Source organism: Meleagris gallopavo, chromosome 3 (assembly GCF_905368555.1).
Source record: "Meleagris gallopavo chromosome 3, MGAL_WU_HG_1.1, whole genome shotgun sequence".
NCBI classification, from domain to species: domain Eukaryota; kingdom Metazoa; phylum Chordata; class Aves; order Galliformes; family Phasianidae; genus Meleagris; species Meleagris gallopavo.
In genome coordinates, this window is record NC_139406.1 from 71,873,934 (window position 1) to 71,899,877 (window position 25,944).

General features: G+C 39.6%; 1 long non-coding RNA gene and 1 other non-coding gene across 2 annotated transcripts in view; both read left to right on the forward strand.

The window, feature by feature from the left end:
- The window catches only part of LOC146544768 (uncharacterized), a 190,098-nt gene that overhangs the window by 129,359 nt on the left and 34,795 nt on the right, over nt 1-25,944 (forward strand). The window lies entirely within an intron of this gene.
- TRNAE-UUC (transfer RNA glutamic acid (anticodon UUC)) lies at nt 18,439-18,510 on the forward strand. Its single transcript has one exon. It is a non-coding gene; the product is annotated as a tRNA-Glu (tRNA).

The following is a 25,944-nucleotide window of genomic DNA, read 5'->3' on the forward strand; positions in this document are numbered from 1 at the left end:
ATCATACAATTAAGCCTGGGTTGATTAATACAGTATGCTGAAACAGCCATCTCGGAATTTCTTACCACTTTAAATGTATCCCAAATAATGGTTACTCACGTGAAATTATTCTGGTAGTCACATTGTAAAAAGCATGACTTCATTTTTACCGTCAATTTTTGCATGTAGCCATGCGCAGTTATGAGGCGAGTGTAATAAGCCATGCATTTTAATTTCTCTCTGTAACAATAAAAAGATTAACATGCCTTTCTCTTACGGACTGGGTTCCCTTGAGTGGCACCAATATAAGCCTCCAGAGCATTAATAAACGAAGCTTGGGGACTTCAGAACTGAAGCCTGTTAAAACAGCTTTATGCAGTACTTCAGCTAAACCAGACTTTCACGGCATACCTGTGAAACCAAACAGAGATCAGTGAGGAGCCAGCTTAATACACGATAAATACCCATTTCAAAATAAAGGTAGCTGTCTTAAGTCTTTAAGTTCCCTTCCAAACTAAGCTATTCTATGATTCTACGACTATTCACAATGACTTTTTTTTGTCAGTTTTCCCTGTAAAGCGGGAATCCAATTCTGCTTACCCATTCCTGTGAAGTGATGCTCTAATTGTTTTTACAAAGCTGTGTAAAATCATTTAGATGTAGTTCATAGAGTATTTTCTGATTTCTGATTTTCTGACAGCCATCTTAAGTATCAAACTTTTCAGAAGCTTCCAGATTTTTCTGGGTTAGTATTAGATTTAACAATTTGGGTTGCTTTTAAAGTTGGAGGAGAAGGATTTTCAAAGTCCTTAGTACAGAGCTAAATTTTGTCCCACTCCTTCCTAATGCTCTTAAGGGGGCAAATCCAACACAGTACACCTTTAAAAATTACAAGGATCTAATAATAATTATATTGCAATTCCTGCAATGTGCTCATTACTTTACCTGCAGCAAAGCCTCCTTGGAAGATATCACTGTTTCTGCTTTACACAGGGTGTAGGCAGAGGCGTTCCCATGATTTGGATGTCCTGCTTCCAACCTGCAGTGGCACAAAATGTCAAGACCTGTCTTCAAGGCATTTGTGGCAACTGTCTATGGGACACAGGCGTATATAGGATAGCTGCTGGTTAATGGCACTAGGATGAAGTTAGGTTGTCATTATACAAGACATCTCTTCAGGCTCTATGAGGCTCACCAGGGACAGGTGACAGGGCAATGTAGAGGATAGCAGCCCTACCCATGGCATAGGAGTTGGAACTTGAAGGTCCCTTCCAACACAAGTCATTCTGTGATTCTATGATTCTGTGATTCCATGAGTCAATGATTCTGAGACGCAAGGCTAAAGATATGAACCTAGTATGCTGGTGGGTTTTCCTGCCCCATGCCCATAGCTGAGCATGCACAGAGATGGAAGCAGGTTTCCATCCCTCCTGCAGATACATTGGTGTTGAGGAGGAAGATTCTGCTTTTATCAACCTCACCATGAGCTCATTCCTCATTTCTTGAGCAGAGAGGAATGTTTACTCAGCTGACATGGTTTCTGGGAAAGTGACTCGAAGGAGACACACCACTATGGGACAGTCTTCCTTCTCACTGTCTACAGGGGTTGATATATCCATTCAAGTATAGTGTGGGAAGGATGAGGAGGCATGGCCAGCAAGAAAAGGGCCAGACCTGAGCAAAATGAAGTATTCTAACACACATGGGATTATTATCCTGTTTGTCTAGCAATTTTCATTTGAACTCAGCCTACCAAACTTTAATCAGAATAACCTTTTTCACTTGAGCACTTGATTAACCATCAAAGCCTCCATCTTTCATTGAGTTAAAGCAAATTGAAATATGCATGGAGTATGCGGTGCTGATCTACACCAGAGCATATATTGATAGTGGTGTCATCAGATGGAAGCCCAGGGAAGGAATGGAAGCAAACCATATGAGCAACAGCCCTGAGCCCTGAACGGCAGAGAACAACTGAGAGCATGGGGTGGCCTTCATGCTCCCAAATCCTGGTGAAATCTCTTAGCACTCCTGAGCCCTCTGTGGGACTTTGTGTGGGAACAGCAGAGCCGGCAGGTGGTGATTATGTTGATGGAGGAGTTGTGCAAGGCTTGGTGCAAACCTTTGTCTGTTTTTGCCAGCTGCTTTCCCTTTCCCCACCGCAGGCCTCCTTCCTTGCCGCACCTTCTGGTACTGTGCAGGCAGCTGTATCTGCAAAAGGATCAGCGGCCTTCAGCTGCATCTCCTTATGGAAATTGCTTGGACCTTTATTTTCATTTGTTGGTCTGACTGCTATCCTGTCCCTGAAGCGGAGTGTGGTTACACCTTTCTGCTTAAGCTGGCATGTTTAGTTTAAAAACAGGGGAAATTAGAACTGCTCAGCTTTCTAGAAATAACTTTTCTCCTCTTTTTATCACCTACAGAATGCCTGGAGAGTTTCAAACTAATAACAAGGTTATGTAAGAGAATAGGAAATAAAAACATACATATATTTTACTTCTGCAGAAATACCCCTGTTACATTTACTCTTCCAACATAGTAAATGAGCCTTCTGTATACTTTGGCACTACAAAGCATTTCAAAGATACTTCTGGTAAACACTAATACCATATCTATCTGTCTAAACCTCAGCCTTCAGGAATGTATATGTTGTGGAAGTGGAGCAAAAAAGTCAACTTCGACATTTTAAGCAATCAGTTTGATTCTGGTCACAGCAATTACTCTTTCTGTCAGCAGGAGTAAAATTTACGACTGGGAAATCAAAGAGTCAAATGTATTCCCATATACCGTAGTGTAAGCGACATGTAAATTAGATCACCTCTCTGGAAAACCTGCTTCCTCTTATTTGCCTGAGCAGAGCTGCATTGTCCCAGCAGGCCTGAAGGAGTGTGCGGCCTGGTCCTGCTGTGGGTGGTATCATAGAATTGTAGACTCATTAAAGTCGGAAAACACCACTAAGATCTTCTAGTCCAACCATGGGGAGAAGTGGGAGTCATCAAGTTGGGATCATGCAGATGCCCATGAGCTGCCTAACCTCTAAATGCTCTACCTTTTCCTTGAGAAGAGAGATATTGCTTGGCTTGGGTACCAAGAGAGCATGAACACCTTGTTTGGGTATTTATGAAGCCTTGCTTGAGATCTGACTTGATTTCCTAACTACAAATATGGGGGAAAAAAATTAAATGTATGTGGTCTGGACAGTTGGTCCTTCCTTGTCCTCCCTCACTTTAAGCAGATAGGCTCAAAGAAGCCAAAACCTTTGTTGGCGGGGAACAGAGCCACTCAGAAAGCTTCCATTTTCCTCCTGTAGTTGCCCACTAAACACTCTTCCCTCTTCAAAATAAATCGGTGCCAATCTCCACCTCTCTTCAAAGTGGCATTGCACTCCATGGTGCAAAGTCAAAGGGCCCAGAGGACTAAAGGCTGGGAGAGGAGGTAGCCAGGAAGGACCAGCACTGCATAGTCCTCTCTCTGGATCCAGCACGCTGCCAACATTGTGGCAAGGTTCTCAACAGGTAAAAGAGATGTGCTATGTGCCACATATCAGAGTCATTCTTGTGAATTCAGAACACAGGTCATAAAATGTGTGAATAATCATTCCTGCATATCATAGAATCATTAAGGTTGGAAAAGATCTCTAAGATCATCAAGTCCAGTATAGTCAATACAGTTTAGAAGGGAAGGGGAAAGAAGGAGCGGAGCAGTAACCATAGTGGAAACCCCATTGTTACCTTCTGTGTGTCTGAAATTTGTCTTTCTTTGCCAGTTCCATACAGCTGGGAACATTCCCTGCCCTAGGGATGAGATCCCCTTTAGTGTCCCTCCACTGTCTTAGCAATTGGATGTTCACAGAAGTAAGAGACATGCACAACATTTCCACTCTAAAGGTGCCCACTCCAACCATTTTTCTGTCTCTATCGCCAATTTTTATCAACCAAGTTCCTCTCAGACATGAAAGCTACTCTCAAGACACTCAAGGACCATGCAATTCTCTTCTAAAGCTGAAGAAAAAGCAGATCAGTCCAGAGCAAGGCAGAGACACTAGTCATCCTCCACAGCCTCCTGCTGTGTCTTTGGAGCAGTCAGTCATTCCGAAGCATTTCTCCCTTTTGCTGTTATCTCCGCTTAAAGGGCAACTTCTTCCCTTCAAGATTTTTTTTTTCCTTTTTCTTTTTTCTCTTTTCTTTTTTCTTTTTTTTCTTTATTTTCTTTTCCCTTTTCTCTTTTTTCTTTTTTCTTTCTTCTTTTTTTTTCTTTTCGGGAATTTAATGCTTTTGGCAGTTTTCTCATTTAATACTCTATGGGTTCATTGGAAATGGCTGAGGGAAACAGGAGGTTTCAGTGACCAGCAAATGTATGTGACACTCTCTGAAATAAATGAATGGGAAAAGTGGGACTTTTTAAGTTGGTCTGGACAGTGTAATTAAAATGTTCCTTGGGTGGCAGTTGTAAGCTGACCCTTGGCAAACAACCTGGCTGATCAGGCTTTGGAAAGGGCTTTCTCATTTCTTAGCATGGGTGATTCTATCAGCTTTCTTTTCCTTTTAGAAAGAAAAATCCAGTGTTATTGTTAATAAAATTATGTCAATTTTGAGATATCCTCTTCATTTTGTTTCCATGGATTATCTTTTCTCTGCAAATACTTCAGAATCAGAATTCGTTTCCTAGGGAGTTTAAAAAAAAAAAAAAAAAAAGACAGAGAGAGAGACAGAAAAAAAAAAAAAAAGAAAATAGATCTCATTTCAGTTGACAAGAATCAGTAAACTGGTTCCCAGATCTGGGAACCTTTCCTTTTGGTAATACATAATCCTCTCTGACTACATTCATTTAATTCTTTGAGCCTACTCTGCACTTCAGTGTGTTCTCAGGTTTCCACCTCTTCATAGTACATTTTTAACACATAGAAATGATGTCTGAAAGCTAATTACATTAAACAACTTCAAGGTAATTTCAAACACACTGACTCTTGTAGAAAAATTTATGCCTTACTTTAAAAGTAATTTTTGGTAATGATTATACAAGGAGTGTCATAAATATTTCTATGCTGCTGAGAAAGATTTTGCCTTTAGAAAAATAATATTATCCTTAAATGTTTTTATCTCAGCAGCATAAGAAAAGAAAAGAAAAGAAAAGAAAAGAAAAGAAAAGAAAAGAAAAGAAAAGAAAAGAAAAGAAAAGAAAAGAAAAGAAAAGAAAAGAAAAGAAAAAAAAAAGAAAAAAAAAGAAAAAAAAAGAAAAAAAAAAAAGAGCCAGACAAGGCACTGGTGTGCTGAGTGCTTCCCACTCACAACCAGCCATTAGTGACTAACCTTCTCCTCTAAATGCCAATTTCTCCTCATCCAAGTTGATGCTGTGGATAAAGATGACTCCCTTCCTTCCTTCCTTCCTTCCTTCCTTCCTTCCTTCCTTCCTTCCTTCCTTCCCTCCCTCCCTCCCTCCCTCCCTCCCTCCCTCCCAAAGGAAAGAGAAGGAAGGAGGGGATCTTCTAAAAGCAATGGAAATTCCATTTGTTCTGCTTACCATGTCAGAATATTTTAAAGTAATTTCAGATTAATTTTTTTTCTCAAATTCAATATATGGTTTTCTACAGTATTTCTCCTTTGTTCAATTTACTTGTGGTTATTGTGGCGTTCAAGATTTGGTGTGCAAGAATGAAGTTCAGTTTCTTATTCAGGTGTCTGTACATCTTGTCTCAACAAAGGGAATCAGATATGAAAAATGCTTCTGATGTGGCCTAATCACATACATTGAAACTAATCATTATTACCATTATCATCATACTAATCATAGGCTAAAAAATCGTACTTGAGATCATGAAGAAATATGTGGGAAGGATATCTGGACTTATTTATAACTTTGAAAGAATGTGAGAATTGAAGTTTATTAAGCCAAAATATAAGAAATTCACAATGTAAAATACAACTCCAAGTAGACCAGATGATAAACATGTTTTAATGCAATGCACGCAGCTGCTCCACTCTGTTGTTTCCAGTCCTTTTCTGCCTGCTCTGTTTACTTCCCTTTAATTGCTGCAGGATATATTTATTGGGACCAAAATTTTCCCTCGTTGTTTGCAGACTACTTTCTGGTCCAAGGGAAGGCTCATTTCTTTGAACTGTTTTTTTAATAAAAGCAGAAAGCGCAACACATACTAAAGGAAGAATTGTACAAGCACATTGAAAAACTAATGCACTGGTTTGTACTTTCTCAGGACAAGAAGAAGGGAAGAGTTAAAGAAACTATTGTACACGTTTTCAAGTCTTGGAGTGATGCCAGTTATAGCCAAAGATGGAGATTCTCCCCACTATCAGAGGAGGAATAAAAGAGTGATGGGCAAGTCAAAATTGTTGAAGTTAAAGCCAAGCTGTAGCTAAGCTGAGTTGCTGGTAGTTGTTTCTGTCCTGTGTAGGGCAATTGGGCCCCAGGTTGCAGATGTTTCAGAAAACAAAGTCAGTTGTTGAGGAAGTATATGTGCAATAATAAAGGTTGTTCTGGAGCCACTCTCACCCAGACATATGAAGACAATTTTTAGATATGAGAGAGCAGGTGAAAAACTTTGCTCATTCAGCAATGTGGAAATAGAAGTAAGGTGACAGGAGCATAGGGACCCATGTGCATATTTTTAAAAAAGAAAAATGAGGGGTTGTGTCACATTCCCCATCTCCTGGTTATGTGAAGTGGTAATATAAATACCTCTTTTGCAGAGATACTCATTGGAGATGTGTCCCTTGCAACCTATGGTACTTGCCCCCATCTGTCCTTGGTGAAGAAGAATGAGCGGAAACAGAAAAGATTCCATCCCGGAAAAAACACATGGGTGTAACTGTCCTGTAAGCCAAGCTCAAATGGCGAGACAAATCAGCATCTTAACAACTTCCTTCAGAGCTGCCAAACAAAGGTGTGCACTGTGGGAATGCCTGACTATCTCCAGGGTATTTAGTCACCATTGCTGGGAAAAAGTGCTTCATTTTAATTTGTGCACTAAGGACAGGAACAAAAAGTGCACTTCGTGAAATACACTGCTCTTTGTTTTGATAGAACCAGTCAACTTTCATTGGGAAAAACTCACTCTTTGTGAGATCAGAGTGCCCAAATATTGACCCATAACAATAAAATGCTTTCTGTGACATGCAGAGGGCAAGGGAATGAGTTTAAAAACACTGACCTCAGTGGAGGATGGAGAGGGAATATGATGACTCTGGACTTAAGTAGGGGTCAGGGCACAGGTATGCAGAGCTTTGAACGTGAAAGTGGAAAGAACCAAGGTAATGTGATATCCCTCAGACGTGAATATCTTTAACTTTCCAGCAGCGGAAATTTCAGCCTTCTGTGGCTCTTGTGCCCCTGTCACAGACTTCATGCTCCTGTGCGAGCAGATGAACTTCAGGGGGCTGTCCCAGCTGCCACCTATATAAAACACATTTCTGATACACCAGTGCCAACAAGGTGTGAGAGATGGGGATATATTCTTATAGCAAGCTGTAACACACATTACCATACTCCTGGTTCTTTATTCCCAGCCTGTATTGCTGTGTCTCTGCACCTCGGCCCTCTCTTGTTTTCCCTTCACAAATCACTGTGATGCATATTCCACACCAGCTTTGTGAGGTGTGAAATTCTTAAGCTGCAGATCTGACTCTGTATGACATGTTCAACTCCTCCATTTTTTGTTAGAAGCTCTTTTTTTTATTATCTTATTTTCTTTTTTTCCATAGTTGTGAATATCGGATGGAGCAAAGATGGGATTCTGATTCTTGTCATCTTAGGAATGTTTTCACAAGTTTTGGCCAGGACTCTTGATCTAGTGACTGTGTGGCATAATGCATCATTGAGCTTGTTGGTGTGGGAACATATGGTGAGACAATCTTGTGGCTGAAATGCTTTAACCTGTGTATATGTGCCGTGGGATGGGCCTGACCAGTCTACTTTGTGAGGGGGAGGGTGTTAGATCAAGCACTGCACAGTGGTACTGATAGGGTTTTTGCCATATACTTTTCTAGGAACAAGCTGAGGCTTTACCTCACATATAGTTTTACCAAACAGATTTGGATGTCCCCTCCCTAGAGGCATTCAAGGCCAGGCTGAATAGCACTTTGAGAAACCTGGTCCAGAGAGAGGTGTCCCTGATTGTAGCAGGGGGTTGGAACTAGGTGATCTTAAAGATCCTTTTTACCTAAACCAATCTATGAGTCTATGTTCAGATGTTGAGATCCTTTTGAAATCTCTCTCTTTGCTGCTGTCACTGGATTCATATAATCATTTCAGATAATCTATGTGTTCCACACATTTCTAAGATGAGTGAAAGCCAGAAAGTATGCCATTTTGTGGCTTCTGGAGCATGGCATGGCTTGTTACATATAACACTGCCTATGTTTCCTGATTACTTCAATGGAACAGGAAGAAGGAGAAATGGTAAAAGAGGATGGAGCATTTATCTTCTTGGAGATGAAATATCCACAGCAGAGAGGATGAAGGTAGAATATCCCAAGTTAGTATGGTGACAGTGCTGTCTATCATCTCTATTCTTATACACTCCCTCATTTAACTTCAGATTTACTGTTTTCTCATCCACATGCTTACTTGCAAGGTTAAGACTCCCTGTGAAAGCCTTCTTCACTGTCTCATGTTTTTTTCAAAGTCTCTCTTCTGTTCTGCCTCTGGTTCTTTTTATCGATACAGAAAGAGAGAAAGGAGGAACTGTTTATCATCTGGTTTCATTTTTGTTCAAATAGCAACTGAACTCTCTGAATATGATAGCTCAGAAATTTAACCCAAATCTAATTGTCTCTCTCCAAAAATGAAAAAAAAGAAAAAGAAAAAAGAAAGAAAGAATAGAGAAACGAAAAAGGTTGTAGAAAATCAGCTGAATATGACATACACCAAGGAGAAGATGTGCTCTGCTACCTTTCTTGTAACACTCAGCAATGTCCAGCACACTTATTGCAGGGCAGGGAGAGGCAAACTGTTTTTTTGAGCTGATACTCAAGTATTCATATGGATTTTGCTTAGATTGGCAGCAGCACTTAAATGAACAGTTTTGTGAAGAAATAGACACTAAAGATAATGTTATTTCTGTTGTTTCCAAGGTAACGGACATGCTTGATGGAATATATCCATCACATGTTCTCTGTAACCATCTGGTTTCATGGTCCTCTTTGCAGACATTCTAGGAATGAAATGTAGGTAAACTTTAATCGGTTTTGTAATTACTGTTGTCCTTACAAAAATTATTTAACATGATTTTGCAGCTGCCTCAGCATAAGGCCCAAAGGTCTTTTTAGGGTTTTATTGCCTCTTTTAAGGAGTAGTTTAAGAATTGTTATTGTACTTTAGCTACAGATGCCACTGTTTCTTCTTGATTTCTGAAACTGTGTTATAATGACATCACATTAAGATATTTTTTTTCCAGGCTCCAAAAAGGTCACAGTTATTTTTTCCAAATGGCTCTGTCAAACATAAAAATTAACCATACTTTGAGTTGGATTTTCTGTATTTGTAATGTATGTTTATGTTAGAGTTTCTGTCAAAACAGGGATTAAAGATAAATGTAGCTAATTAAAAGAACATTTGCTTAGAGCTCCTGGTAATAGATACCTCATTGTGGGGTCTTGAGGTAAAGCTTACTTTAACAACTGATTCAGTTTATGGGATTGTGTTTGAACATTATAGAAGGTTATTTCAATTTTCCAAATTGTGCATATTAACCTGAGAACAATCAAGTTAAGCCTATAAGTAAATTGCAGAAAAGAAGTCTGGGTGTACATGTTAGCTATGTAAAATGTTCTTGTCAGCTCTACTTCCTACACTTCATCATTTGGAATAATGCTTCCCAGCAGTCCATGTAAGTGAAAACTGATTTTACAAAAGGGAAAAAAAACTGTCTGGAACTGGATGGGTCAATAAGTTGCAAACTGTAGCATAACGTAGAGAAAAAAAATTTGAAAAGATCCCATATCAGATTAGGTAATTGTTTCTTTTTATCTCACTTTATTTTACTAAACAGCTGTGCCCACAACATTAATTTCATTGCACATGACATCTGTGTTGTCCTAGGGACTCCTGTGCTGGGGAAAAGGTCAATGCCAACTGCAATTGCATCAAGTTTCCATAAACTTTCAATGGCCAATAATATTTTGTGCTTTATAAAAAGCAAGTAAAAATAATAATGTATTTGCGTAGTGCCTTTCATATTAAGGGTTTTCAAAGGGGGCTACAAAGTATATGCTCACTCCTTTAGTTCTTATATAAATAAAACTCCCATTGATTTTAGCAAACTTATGCCAGAATAAAGAGGACAGAAGAAAGGTGTCAGGATTTGGCTCTGCATACTACACACAGCAAGGACTTCATCCACTAACAAAGTCAGCTTTTGGATGGAACATGGGGGCTGTTCAACATAAGTGGTCTTGAGCCAAAGAGTTCTCTAGTTAAGATTTAGGATTTCATTGGGGAAAACTTTGATTAATTGGGAGAACTTGCTAGGAAAGACAGCTGGAGCTGAGGAGTTCAGGGTCTTAAAAGCGGAGAAGGCATGGAACTGCTTCAGGTCAAAGATGCTGAGAAAAGTATAACAAGCAATGGCAACAGTCATAAAGGCAGGTGTTTCAGACCTGACTGGAAAAATTGCTATCTCAGAAAGATTGTGGTGAATAAGTAGGGAACCTACAGGAGCTGAAAAATGACTGCTCTAAGGAAAGCTTTGATGGGACAGTCAGAAAGGTGTGACTAAGGGGAGTCTGATGTCAACCTGAACCGGGCTTAGCAAGGAATGTAAAGGGAAACCGCAGAGTTAGTCTGCTTTAGGTAAGCAGAAATGGAACTTGGGACAGTGACTAAAGATACTGTGAACCTAGAGACAAAGTGTTTCAAGTACCAGTGTTCAGCAAGGATGACAGTACTGACCATGGGGACAAAAGGATCAGTGGGAATGAGGAAAAGAACTGAGAAATTCAACTTGGAATTTTGGGCTAAGTGTCTCTATCACAAGCGACTGAAAGGTGTGCTATTGAGCCTTGTAAGGTTGTTAGCAAGTGCAGTCATCATCTGGTTTGAGTGAACGTTGGCACATCGGGCCAGGAGAGCAGCAGAGAAAATGTCTGTATTCAAGTGTGGGAAAGGGCATCCAGATAGTCATGTACGTGTAAATCTGACCTAACAGTACACAAAGGTCTACAGCAGGCTTTGAAAGAGGCACATGAAAAACAGTAAAATACAAATCATAGTTTTAGCAAAAGTAGATCATACTGTACTATTTCTATTTAATAACTGATTTTCTGGACAAAAATAATGTGGTAAATATAATCTACTGAGATTTCAGGAAAACGTGCTCTGGAAATGAATGAGCAGCCTCTGCTAGTTATAACAAGGCAAATCAGGAGAAGAATTGTAAATTAGGTATTGGGGATAATGGTGCTCAGCAGCAGGGTCTGTGAAAAAGGAATGGATAAAACCCGAATGATTACCAATACTGGTCTTGTTTAATGCCTTCTTGCAAACATAGAACTTACTGATGTATAGAATTTAGAAGCATTGCCAATCCACTTGTTTTGGAAATGGCAGTCTGAAGACCCAAACAGGAATGGATAAAATACAATAATTGAATTAATGAAAAGTTATGCTAGAATATCTGAGTTCATCCATTAGTAAAAAAAAAGTTGTGAAAGAGCCTCTTTCAATTACTGATCAAAGAACTGAGAGCCATCAGTGTGATATAACCATCAAAAGCCAAATGTAGCCCCAGAATTTTGCAGTGAAATTTCTGCCAGTGAGGTCAAAGAAATGATGATATCTTCATACAGGTTTGTGGCTAGACCTCTAGCATTGTGTGTTAGTCTGCCCATTCACGGTTAAGAAAGGCGACTTGCAAGTCTAACAGATGAAGATGGGGAATCAATGAGGTTCAAAAGAAGTGTCTTTGTCACTAATATAATGATAAGAGGATAATAGAAAAGACTGACTTGCTTACTCTGGCAAAATGAAAATAAGAGGAGGAAAAGAAGGGAAAGCAGCAGGAAAAAAAAGAGCCATTTAAACTAAAGGTATTTTCACATGTATAGTGGGTATAAACAGAGAAGAAACAAGTTTAAACTGGAAATGAGAAGACAGTTCTTCACTGTCAGAGCAAGTGCACTTTGGAATATTCTCCAGTTGAGTAACAGAGGCTAAAACCCAACAACTACTTTTATGTTGTAGCTTGAATAGTGTATGAAAAAAATTGTACATTGTGTTTGTTTGCAGTAACAGGAGAATTGACTTAATGGCCCAGAAAGTTGCTTGGAGCCCTGTGCTTTGCTATGCTTTGCAGCAAACACTGTTGCTGTAGAAGAAATTTGAACAGAAATTAAGTGCAGTCCTGTCGAAATTGAAGTGGGAGTTTAAGTTTCCCGGGAGTAATTAGCCATGCTGTGTGTGACTGGGAAATGGAAGAGGCATTTAATGCCTGTGCGTATCAGTAGGTCTTTAAGTGGTGGAGGAGATTACAGTGACTGGGGCACTCATATTCTCTTAAGTTCAAGTCCTTCGGAATGGCAACCATCAATGCAGTGCTGAGATACAGGTTAGAACTCACCTAGGTGACAACACACTGCATGTGTCTGACTGCCCCTGGCTATCTTCCAGATTTGAAGGAACTGGAAAATAACACAGCTTGCCTTTCATGCAGCAATGGAAAATGCCCTGCTTGTAGAGATTTCACTGAAAGCACAAACTGCTATCAAAGTAACCCACTGGTTAGAATTAAATAAATACACAACACACTGCCTGCCTGCCACAGGATGCTAAATGTGGCAAAGAGAGGAAATCAAACTCCATTTCCCTAAATGGAAACATACTTTTCAGCAAAAAAGTATTCAATTAAATTGTAGAATGTTTTGCCTCCAAATTTAAATGCGATGGGGGAATGGTATCTTGAACACTACTCTTTGAAGCATCACAAACATAGGTAACCTTCTGCCAAGCACCAGCACTGCCTGGCTTATGACATTTGTTGAAAATTGTTGAATTGTTGTCTAATTATATGATAACACAATACTGTCAGCTCACTTTTTTCTAACCTACTAAAAAACATTAAGAATGAATTATGTTTAAGGAATGCCATTAATTGTGGTGTAATTTTCACCACGTGTATAAAATTTAACTGCACGTTTTGTCACAGTACAATTATAGGAAATGTTTTTCCAACATGTCTCTCTGTCTTTATACACGTTGTGGTTGCTGTAATTATTTTCCCCAGTGATAATGTACAGCATTCCCAGAGTCTTGTCTTATAAAATGTTTGCCGAGAGATAGTATGCATAAAAAGCAGTACAGTGTAGTTTTCTCCCATTTTCACATTTATTCAAGACAGAATTTTGAACATGTTGTACAGCCTGTACACATACATTTGTCTCTGCTTTCTCATTTATACGATACAGGTTTGGTACTTTGTTCTCCACGGTATGATGCTCTAAGTCCCCCAAGACCCTAAAACAACTGGGTGAAATTAACACTGGAAAAATATATGATAATGTGCTTCAAAATGACCATTGCTATTCGAAGTATGCTGTGCGGTGTGGTTCTTCTCTGAATTTTCACCCTCATTGTATATATGAATGCAATAATGATGGGCGTTCAATTAGTCAGCAGTTGGCGAACATTGCACGAGTCACAGCTCTACACTTAATCTCTCCCTGGAATCTTGGGAGAATAATATTTGCATTGGCTTATGACCAAAAATCATCTAAATACAACTTGATTTTGTATATTTTACCCAATTGTGTAATTGTATGGATAATATGTGTGTATATTAAATGGCATATGCTACATAGGGTTTTCCCAAGTATAGTATTAACTGCTTTAAAAACTGTTTCTCCTGACATATGGTAACATAACGTGGCCGGCACACCTGTCTGGCTGGATAGGAGAACTGCAAAAAAGAAATAAAAGATGATCTGATTCTTCTTCTGCTCACACCTGGCAAATCAAGAAAGATTTCACCGATGTCATTACTATTACACCCTTATATGCTTACTGTGAACCAGAGAAGAATCTTATCTATTGTCTTACCAAGACTAGAGAAATATTTATCTGATGTGCCTAAATTCCCCCACCCAAAAAAAAAAAAAAAAAAAAAAAAAAAAGCAAAACTAACAAATGAACAAAAAGCCACATGCTTTAGGTTAGATACAGTGCCTGAGCTCAGTGGAAGCTTATATTCTAATCTTCCACCATAGTACAAGACAAATAAGTCTGAGTTAGTCAGTCCTGTTATGTGTGTCTTAAGGGCACTGGACATCTTTCCTTAGTCTTACCTTAAGTGCATCTCAAAGATGCACAGACAAATACATTGCAATGTAACTGAGACTGAGTGCACAATGAAAGCATACAACTTAGAAGACTTGAGAATTTCCCAGCTGAAGATCATAGAGACTTCTTTATGGATTTACCAAAGACAACCTGATGTAGCTGTAGGTATCCCTGCTCTTTGCAGGGGAGTTGGATTAGATGACCTTTAAGGGTCCCTTTCAACTCAAACAATTCTACAATTCTATGATAAATTAATTTCTGAATATATGAATAAAATATATTAAAATTAAGCGCAATGATGTCTACTAATTTGTTAACTTCTAGAATCAAGTTTCTTCATATGAATGTATTCACTTCATTGAAATCTTTGGGGAAAGACAAGTGTAAACCTTGACTGAACTAAATTGTAGAGTTCTAATTGTCAATATGCAGAGACCAATGATATAAGTAGTTCACTTTGTTCGTAAAATCATATATGTATATTAATTTATAAGTTTATATAATATGTGGGTATATGTTTAGATTATATTTAAATATATAAAAATATTTATAAGTTTTTCTAACATTTAGTTTCAGATACAAAATAGTGAAATGGTGTACTTTAAGATTATAAGAGCATCTCTTCAAGCCACTGAATAGGAAGGAGAAAGGCTGAATGTAAATAGAGCTAAGAAAGGGAGCATCTAAACTAAGCTTCTAGATTTGAGCTCTTTGCAGTTTTGTTTTTTTTTTCCAGTAAAAGGTGAATTGCTGAATCTTTGAGACTTTAAAATTTGATCTAGATAAGGCAGTAGAAAGGACAGGAAACAATCTTTAATTGGCAGGAAAATGGCAAGATGATGTTTTCCTTTCTAATGACCGATTCTATTATTATCAGTGCTTTGCTGTGCAAAGGGCACAAAAGACTGCCACTGTGATTAGTTACAAGGCAATGACACAGGTTCCCTTTCTATTCATGGTGCTTTCTCTTGAACTGATAGCAGAAAGAAAAAAAAAGAGAAAATATTGCTTTAATGCTTCATTCATGAAGGAGTTCCTGATGATGAGCTTCGTGAAGAGCATTCCTTGTGCTGCAGAGACAGATGTTTTCTGTGGCCCTGATTCAATAAAGCAATCCTACTCAGGAAAATGGTTAAGCCAGAGAATATCCCTACAACCTGAAGATGAGAATGTGACAAATTTTCAGTACTAAAAAGATCTAAAAATGTATACTTTAATGTGACTTCTTTGACTGACATTCAGCTTCCCTCAGAATTATCCAGGGAAGAATTTAAAACAGGTTGAGGAGCCTGTACAAGCTTTTATAGTCCTGATTTTTTCCATTACCTATGAACTGCACCAAGTCTCAGACCAACCTCAGGGCAGATTATTCCAAATTTGGTGATTATTTCTCCCAATCCAGTTCTAAATCTCCAACTTGAGGCCTTCTCTGACACAGGTAATCAATGCCCAAGAAACGTGGCTGTGGAGTTTATTACTTTGTGTTGTCCCTTATAAGTTCAAAATCAAGAGCTGAATGACACTCCTGGTGTGTTGTGATGTGATGGTTTGTATATATTTCTTACTAAAAGGTTTCTTAATTTTTTCTTTTCAGCTCTGAAATTTTCAGCAGTATTGCCACAGGTGTTGGAGGCCCAAATCAAAGAGGGTCTTCATAATCACTTTTCCAACAGATTGTGCCAGACTGAAAGACAGTGAGAGGTGATGACACAGCTGAGAGCCAGATCCCGTGGGTTTCTAAGTACCTTCTGCTCCCAGTGACAGCTTTGGAGGGTGAAAGCATGCAGCACTAGAGAGGATTTTGTTCTCTTCATAGTTTGCTTGTTGCATTATCATACTTAACCATTGTAGAATACCTAAAACACACAATACTATCTTTCTCTGCCTTAAACATATCCTGCATCCTATTTCTGTGAACCAGAGTGGATGCAATTACTTTGGGCAACATGAAAACATGCTGGCAGTGGCCAGTCTTGATGACTGAACTTTGTTCTTTCATAAACCCCATTAATTCATACATGGTCCACATGGCAATTTTCTTCCTCCCCCTTCTCCCTTTCCTTCTTCTGACTGTTCAGAAGTCTGGAGTTTTGTATGTCTTTTGCAGCGTCTCCCCACGAGTATTTCAGCTCTGTTGGCACTTTCTATAGCAGTATTAATAATGACATTTAGCTGGCGTGAGGCCAATTGTAAAAGTTTATGGAGTAATTTTGTAATAGAGCTGCAAGAGCTTAGCAAAAACCCAGCAGGTGAACAAGATTTCGCCCTCACTCCTTTAAAATAAAAGCTCTCCTGTCCTGCAAGCCTTGCACAGCTTTTGCACCACAGTTTCTCGGAGGCAAGATGCGCATATTTTAACGTGACAGGTCTAGGAACCAGTGTTCTCCTGTGGCACTCCCACCTCCAGCTGCAAGGCTGTACCCCTGGTCCCCTCCCAAGCCATGCTCAGTACTAACTCTGAATATAAAATTGCTGCTTTCCCCTTGCCCTCCACCTTCCAGCTGCATATTCCCACCCTGGTTCCCCGCTTGGAGCAATGATTTAATAATTATATTTACAATAATCATCAGTGCCTCTGTCTGCCCTCCCCCTCCCAGCTGCAGTTTCCCACCCTTATTTCTCTTCTGTGCCATGATTAATACATATGTTTAAAATAAAACTCATCATCTCCTTCTCCCTTTCTCCTCCCAGCTGTGCATTCCTCCCTGCCTCCAACTTATCCAGTTTTTCAGCCCCTGTTTGTAGGTAAATTTCACAGAAAAACGGAATTTCTGACAGTGTTGCCCCTTCAGGCTGACTGCCATTTCTTCATTTCAGTTTGAACAGGGAGTTTTAATACAAAATCAGATTGTAGCCCCCAGTAGTTCTGTCATCAAACCAATGCACATTCTCAAGATATTGGGAAGATTCCACTGTATTTGACTCTTTTCTGCCAGTGTCTTGGCTGTGAGGGACAAGATCTTGAAAGGTGAGGCTGTAGCTTGGACTGCACTCCTGTGTGAAGAATGTGAAAGCTATCCTGGTACCTCCTGGTTCAGCTGTATGTGACCAAACTACAGAACCACAGAATAACAGAACAGCTGAAGCTGGCAGGCATCTCTGGAAATCACCTGGTTCAACCCCATGCTAACCACATGTTAACCACAGCAGGTATCTCAGGACTATGTCTAATCAGTTTTGAACATCTCTTAAACTGGAGACTTCATAACCTCTCTGGGCAACCTGTGCCAGTGTTCAACTGCACTCACAGTAAAGCAGTTTTTCCTAAGTTTGAACAGAATATCCTGTATTTTAGTTTATGTCTGTTTTTCTTGTCTTGTAAATGGATACTGTGGGGAAGTCTGCTTTCATATTCTTCATACCTTCCATCAGGCATTTGTACGTCCAACCTTCCCTCTTCCAGAGTGAAGAGTCCCAGTGCTCTCAGCCTTTCCTTGTAGGAGAGATGTGCTCCAATCCAATAATCATTTTTGTGTCTCTTCATTAGACTCTCTGCAGTATGTCCAAATCTCTTTTCTACTGGGGATCCCAGAACTAGATACAGCACTCCAGGTGTGGCCTCACCGGTGCTGAGCAGATGGGTAAGATCTGCCTCCCTCAACCTGCTGGGAGGAAGGTGTTGGAAGGGATGTGTTTCCAGGAGACCATTGGCATTCTTTGTCAAAAAGGGACATTGCTGGCTCATGTTAACCTTGTCCAGCAGTAGCCCCAAAGCTGCCATCCACCTTGTCCAGGTGCGTGCAGTTTATTCCTCCCTGAGTGAAGCACTTTGCTTTTCCCCTTCTTGAAGTTGGTGGGGTACCTGTTGGGCCATTTCTCTTTTTCTGTCAAGGTCTTAAGAAACAGCAGTATAGTGTAGCAGCTAGTCTTCTCGGTTTTGCATCATCTGCAGATTTGCTGGGAGTGTACTCTGCCACACTGGTCAGGTCATTAATAAAGATGTCAAACAGATCTGGACTCATTATCAAACCCTGGAGTATACCATCATTGACTTGCCTCTGTCATAGCAAGGAACACAGTCCTTGGAACTCAACAGTTCAGCCAGTTTCTGTTTACCTCTCAGACCATTCACCTCATTGATATCCAGCTCATACTTTTTCAGCTTTTCTGTGAGGATATTACAGGAGACAGTGTTGAAAACCTTGCTTAAGCCAAGATAAGAACTAGCTATTGTGTTCCCACATGGTCTAGCGGTTAGGATTTCTGGTTTTCACCCAGGCAGCCCGGGTTCGACTCCCGGTGTGGGAAATCCTTTAGTGTTTCATATAGTACCTGTTTTGGGGCTTTTGTGGATAAGAAAAGCACTGGCCTTGACAGGAGGCAGTGGTGCAGGCTGGAGAGAGAAAGAGAAGTTCCCATTAGTTATAAAGTATAATTTTAGGGGTCCATCTTGGGACCAGTGCTCTTCAGCATCTTTATCAATGACACAGATGATGGGGATTGAGTGCACTCAGCACATTTGCTCAGCTGAGCGGTGTAGCTGACACAAAAGGGAGGTTCGGGACCTGAAAAGACTTGAAAAGTGGGCCTACATGAACCTAATGAGGTTCAACAAGGACAAGTTGTTGCACTAGGGTCAGGGCATGATATGTGTGCAAACTGAGGGAAGAACTCATTGAGGGCAGACTTGTGGAGAAAGACATGGGGGTACCCAATGGATGAAAACTTGGACATGAGCCAGCAGTGTGCTCTTGCAGCCCAGAAGGCCAGCAATACTCTGGGCTACATTAAAAGAGAGGAGGCAGTAGAATGAGGGAAGTGATTGTTCGTCTCTGCTCTGCCATTGTGAGGCCCCATTTGGAGTGTTGTGTCCAGGCCTGGGGCCTCCAACACAGGAGGGATGTGAAGCTGTTGGAGTGGGTTCAGAGGAAAGCCACAAAGATGATCAGAGGGCTGGCTGGAAAACCTTTCCTATGAAGAAAGTTTGAGGGAGTTGGGCTTGCTTAGCTTGCAGAAGAGGAGGCTCCTGGGAGATATCACTGTTCCCTACCAGTACCTGAAGGGATCTCATAAGCAGGACAGAGACTGACTTTTTACATGGTCTTATAAAGATAGGACAAGGGGGAATGGCTTTAAGCCAAAAGAGGGAAGATTTAGATTAGATACGAGGAGAAATCTTTTAATCAGAGAGTGGTAAGACACTGGAACAGGTTTCCCAAAGAAGTGGTGGATGCCCCATTTGGAGGCATTCAAGGCCAGGTTGGACTCAGACAGCTTGATCTAGTGGTTGGCAACCTTGTCCACTGCAGAGTGACTGTAACTAGTCAATCTTTAAGGTCCCTTCCAACTGAGTCATTCTGTGATTCTATAGCTGTTCTATTCTCATCCCATGGGATAATAACCAGATTAATAATAATAATCAGAGCATAAAAGACTGATCAGGTATGATTTCCTCTTTGTAAATGTTGATGACACCATGTTCATGATTCTCAATCACATTTTTGTCCTTTCTATGTTTAGAAATGATTTCCAGTGTTATTTGCTCTTTCACATTTAAGGAATGAAAGTGAGGCTGACCAGCCTGTAGTCACTAGAGGAACTCCTCTCTCTCCTCTCCCCTCCACTCCCCTCCATGCTTCCAAGATGTCATTATGTGGCCTCCAGGCAGGGCTTCAGGTGATCCTATTGCTTTCTGACACAAAATGTAATACCTATGCAGCTTATGTATTGTCATTTAGGATGTGCATCAGCCTTCTAAGGAATGCTGAAGTTCCTGAAAGCATGACACCTGAGCAGAAGTTGGGTGATACCCACTAATTTGTCCCATGAAAACCAGCTCTGTCAAAATTTCTTGGAATGGGGCCATGATCTCATTGTCTACTTTGGAGTGACAGCACTCCTAGTGATGCTGATAAGGAAAATGCAAGGCACATTGCAGGCTGTATTTTATAATGCTGAATCAGAGTCTTGGAAAGTAAAGATGAATTGAAATTACATACTGCCATACAGTATTGGGTGAGTTATTATAATTATGATTCAGTCATTAAGAATTAAATAAAAATAAAAAGCTTCTATTCCACAATGTTTCTAGTGGGCTGAAAAGGGATCAATGTCTCATTTTTCACCTAAATGAAAATCCATAGACTCCCTCAACTATTCACATTTCTGAGTCACTTTCTAGCTGAGACAGCATTCCAGAAAGAAGATAAAATTATCCTTGGTCAAAACAAACTTTGTATTTTCTCCTCTGGCTGGACAAGCTCTGTGGAAGAAATGGCTGCTGAGAGAGGGAAAGGAGAAAAGCCAATGTTATGCTGCCTTGGGACCACTCTGCCTTCTGGAACAGGGAAAGTTGGAAGAGCTTTGCATCTTGAAGAAACGTGCACTCTGCTCCATTGGACTCTACTGGCCCTATCTCACCTCTCCCCTTACTTCTTTTCAGCATGCTGTTCTCCAAACCCATAACATGTGTCTGTGGAAAAGAGTGAATTAGTGAACAGACTTATGCAATAATCCCAGACAGAAAACTGTCTAACATTACATTTTTCACCACAAGAGAGACCTTTGACCATATGGTCCAAGTGTAGCAGTGGAACAAACTTCCAGTGGTTGCAGAAAACTGCAGGTCAGGGTAACCACAATGTATTGAAAATTCATCAAATACTCAATAATCAAAAGCAAGTCTTTTTTCAGTGCCTTAGATCAGTGTCATCTGCTAGAAATACTTAAGGTCCTTCAGTATATGTTATTTGCCAGTAATTTGTATCTGGAAGAGTAACACCTGCAATAGCTAAGGATGGCGTTCAGCTTGCTTTGTAATTTGCTTTATGGCCTCATCCAAAGTCCAACAAAGCTGTGAGGGAGACTTCGACTTCAACTGTCTTTTGCTCAGACATTAATCTAATGGACCATAACCATCTCAGACAAATTCCTTTTATATCAAAACGCCCCCTGAAGCTGCCTTCTTTTTTTTTATTGTTTCTTCAAAGTGCATCCAGCTGTTCCTGTACTTGTATCAGTACACTTTGCCCCAGAAATTCCAATGGAAAACAGTGTGCATATATTGTTGGTTAACAACAGCTGACTCATTTTCTTCAAACTACCCTTATTTTAAATCTGATGGAAACAGAGAGAAAGTGTTTTGCTTGTTCTAACTTAGTTATATCACTATTTTTAAGATTATTAACATTACTTTGCTCAATCTGTTCTAATTTCAATTTCTTTGCTCATACAAATATGTTTTTAAGCAATGGGTTATTCAGAACTGTAAATGTCCAAGGGACTTCAAGCACATACTAGGATAGTACAGTGCAGAGAAAGTGGCAGTGATCTCTTCACTACTTCTAACTGCTATTGGTCGCAAGATAATAATAATAGTTTGCATTTCTGTAGAATATTTAGCTTCAGAAAAGAATCTTGAAGGATGCTGGAGTGCTCTTGAGTAATTTATGAATTCCATATGTTTATAAGTGTCTTTAAATACTGTGACGGATTTACAGTATGAAAATGTGTTTGGTCCTAGGAGGTGCTGACTGTCCATAGGCAAGGAGGAATACAATCGCATTTAGGATTGCTGCAAATGCCATCTGCTTTGATGCTGTACATCTGTGCAGCTGTTGAATTTAGCAAATTCTGCCCACTGGGGCAGGATGTGTCCCAGGCAGGATATGGAAGAGAATCGAAACTCCAGGAAACAGAGTCAAAAAATTTCTTAAAGAGACGTGGAACAGGATTAATAGCAAGGGGCTTGCTGGGGAAATTAATAAAGAAATGCCACTCAAGCTCTCTGATGAAGGATGGTAAACATCTAGATAACATTGCTTGCCTGCTACAATCTACAGTAAGCATGCCACTTTCACAACCTTTTAATCTTCTGTTCTAAAACAATAAGCTGTGATGTAGTGTTAAGAAGTTTTTTTATAGAAGCTTACATGAACGTACCATTCAGACCAAAGGGACCTTGCAGGATAAGGCTGACAGTTGCAAAGGTTACTTCAATCCAAGGAGTAGTCTGAAGCCAGGAAAATCAGAGCTTTTCTCTCAGGGAGGGATGAGATGTACTCAAAGGAACCAGCATATGGAACACAAAAATGATTCGCCTGACAAACATGATCGAAGATTGAGCCTGGGGCATCCAGGATGAGAGGCTGGAAACTCTGCCCTTTGTTCACATAAGTACTTGAAAAGAGAGAAACATTTTGATGTTTTCAGTCATCACTTTTCATTTTTCCTGTTCCAGACAGACACATTTTTGACTGCTGAAGTGCCCAGACCTCCTGATTTAACATTCGTCTACATCTCTGGATGACAAGGAGGGTGCTGTATCTTGGATGTTGCAGGCTGATGTTCACCACTTTATCTTTAGATACATGGCCTTGTGCCTGGCCCTGTGGTATGTTAGCTCCTGTGGGTCACCACAAGGCCTTTCTAGAGAAGGGCTTTTCCTGTTGCTGGGAGAGCAGTGTGGTCAAGGGAAGTCTGGAGGCAAGAGAGCATAGGCAACCTGCTAAAAACTTTCATGGTGGAAAATGCTTTTGTTGAGAAAACAGGCTAATGTTGATCTGATTAAAAAAATAAATTAATTAAAAAATCAGGTCAGCTTAATAAACTTAAATGCACTGAGAAACTAAAGTAGTTTAAGATTATTTTATTTATTTATTTATTATTTATTTTTTTATTATTATTATTATTATTGCTGGTGGAGAACTGATGTGCTTCATGACATAAATATCCTTGAAAGATCATTTAGACTGAATCAAAATAAACAGCCCTTCTTAGAAACAAATTTCCTTGTACTATTCAGCAGACAATATTGTAGGCTCAAATGGAATCTAACAGACATTGGTACAGCCCAGGCAAGCCATCAGATCTGAATCTTGTTTTTGTGGAGTCAATAGCAGAACCTTGACTGACTTTACTAGAGCAGAAGTTCAACTCTTCGGTGCAATTTTTGTATTCCTGCAAGGGTGAACAAAACCATTTATTTTAACCATGAGAAAATAGGACCACAGCAATACAAGCAAAGCTATTCTGTGAAAATTCCACTGTAAAATGAAAGAAATAGTCATATAATTTCACATCATGAGGTGAATTTTTCTAAAAGCATTCCCTGGTTCACATGAAAAAGTAGATGGAATGAGCAGGTTCGTCATCTTTGAGATGTACATTTTATTTTTTTTTTTTATACTATTCACATTAAAATAATTTTCAACTCATCCTGTATTTGATTTCTAAAAGTTCTGGTAAAGTCCTTTTTTGAAAAGAAATCCTCATCAATGTGAAGATTCGAGGAATTGTGATATTGCCATTTGCATTTTTCAGCCAACTCTCTTTAACACACAGTGCAACACATGAGGAAATGTGCGCTGAAAGTACCTTCATTAGCTAGAAGCTGGGTATGTGAAACCCCAGGTATGTCTTTCTGTAATGGTGCTACCAACATGATGCTCCAATGAACAGTGTCAAGAGCTTTTTCTCTTTCCATCTTTGCTTATTTCTCTCGTTGCTCCTAATACCACATCAGCCACTAATTATTATTTTCCTTTCCCTTTCTCTTAAGCATTTAATTGCATGCTTGTCCTTTTCCGTCAGATTCCTCTACCTCTAACTTGCCTCTGCTCAGAAACAGTTACTGAATCGAAACACCCCCACAACTGAGATAGTGCAAACCTGAGATGGAAACATATTCTGCACTTTAACAGTGCCTTCATGAGGTCTTGAATCTCTATCCTTCCACTGCAACCTAAATTCTATAGGGCATCCAAGATGCAGATCTGCTGTGACTCACTTTTAATAGATTAAAGCAAAGTACTCAAGTAGAAGAAGTCACACTTCTCTATTTTCCAGACCCAAATCCGTAACTCTTGTGCATCAGCCTTCTTTAAGAAAAATCATCCTGCCTTGTCAGACAGATAAAGACCTCCTTTCGCTTCTCTTCCTGCTTGTCCTGATTCAAGAAATGACCATCAAATGACATTGCTTGGAGTGGCATTTATGTTGTTCCACTTTATATACTACATTTCCTGAGATCCCGGCATATAAAGAAACACTACTTAGACTGACAATATGACATTCATTAGAGATGTCTATGTGTGAAATACTGCACTAGAGGGCAATGAAGGGCTGAGGTACTGTTATCTTGTCCTCTTCACTAGTTGCTTACCTGTAAAAGTTAATGTGGATAGGACTACATCATGAGGAGGGAGAAAGAAAAGAGTGCTTGACCTTTGTATAAGGAGCATAAGAGCATACTGATGCCTCATCTTGAAAATCTGTAATTAAGATTGTTGTTGTACGTTATATATGACAGAGACATGTAATGAAAATATACACCAAATGTGGTATCAGGGCTATGGTGTGAAGGGGAGATATTTTATCTCAGGCTGCACTGTGGGACTGCTGGAACAATACAGTGGAAGAGAAGAGGGTAAAATAAGAGAAATGAGAGAAATTTCAAAAACAACATTACTCCAGGAACTAAAATATTCCGATAACAGAGAGTGCAATACTATTATAGAAGAAAACAAATGAGTGAAGAAAATGTGGCAGTAGCAAGAACAGGATAGGCAGAGATGATCTGATTTTTGTTTCAACTCAAATGACATAAACAAATACAATCCCAACTACATATTAGATAGCAGCAAAAGGCATCACCTCCCATTACGATTCTCTTACATTGTGCTGTGTGAATAGGCTCATGGTCCAGGAGTGCAGAGGTGTGGCTGCCTTGACACATACTGCCCCTGCTTACTTTTGAAGAGCTCATTTGGTGCTCTCCTGGAAGCAGACACAGAGTTAATAACACACAGATCTCTAAATGGATGAGAAAATGTCAAAGACCACTTCCTAGACAAAATGGAGAGAGTCAGCAGTCATCACAGATTTTGAGATCTGAAGGTTATGTGCTGAAGATGTCCCCCTGTGCTCAAGGTCTAAGGATATTCCTCAGACATCTTTAAATTTCGTCCCAGTATCTTCTGCACTGGTTTTGCATGTGGAGTCTTTAAAAAAGAATGGAAAAAAGTATGTAAGAAAAACACAAAGTCTTGCACGTAAACTCAAGGTTTACTTGGACAACTGGATATGCCTCCAGCTCATCTTGCATCAGCTCCTGCTGGAGTCTGGCACATCTGCTTTCCCCTGTTTGATATGTTTAGGGTGCAGAAAGGGCACTGAGGAAGATTTTTTCTTAAGACTAATCTACTGCTACTAGTCAGTCTTCTAAAATGACATGGATTAGCAACAGATGTTTTCTCAGTGATACAATGGAAAAAGTTTTTTCTTTTTCTGAAGAAGAAGAAAAGGACATATTTCTCTGGATTTGCTACAGCCTGCTATGGTTTGGGTATGGTCTTCATCCACAATAGCTTTGGTAACAACACATATAATATAAGACAACAATCTTGCCTTCAGTTATTCAAGAGAAACCTGACTCCACTCCTGAGACAATACATCTCTGGCCAAAGGAAGTTCAGTTGGCTTCTTCGTTCTCTGAAAAACAGACCACACAATTGTGGTGTATAAAAGAGTAGCAAAAAAAAAGAAAAAAAACCATCATTTTCAGACAAATATCTTTCCTTTTTTTTTTTTTTTTTTTTTTTCTGAAATACAGTCTTGTTCCCAGTCCACTCTGGCAATATGAACTACTGCACACGCTTCATGAAATTACCATCTATTGCTCAGTTGTTTATTTTTGCAATCACTGGATCTTATTTCATTTGTTTGCCTTTTGACCCTCTTTTT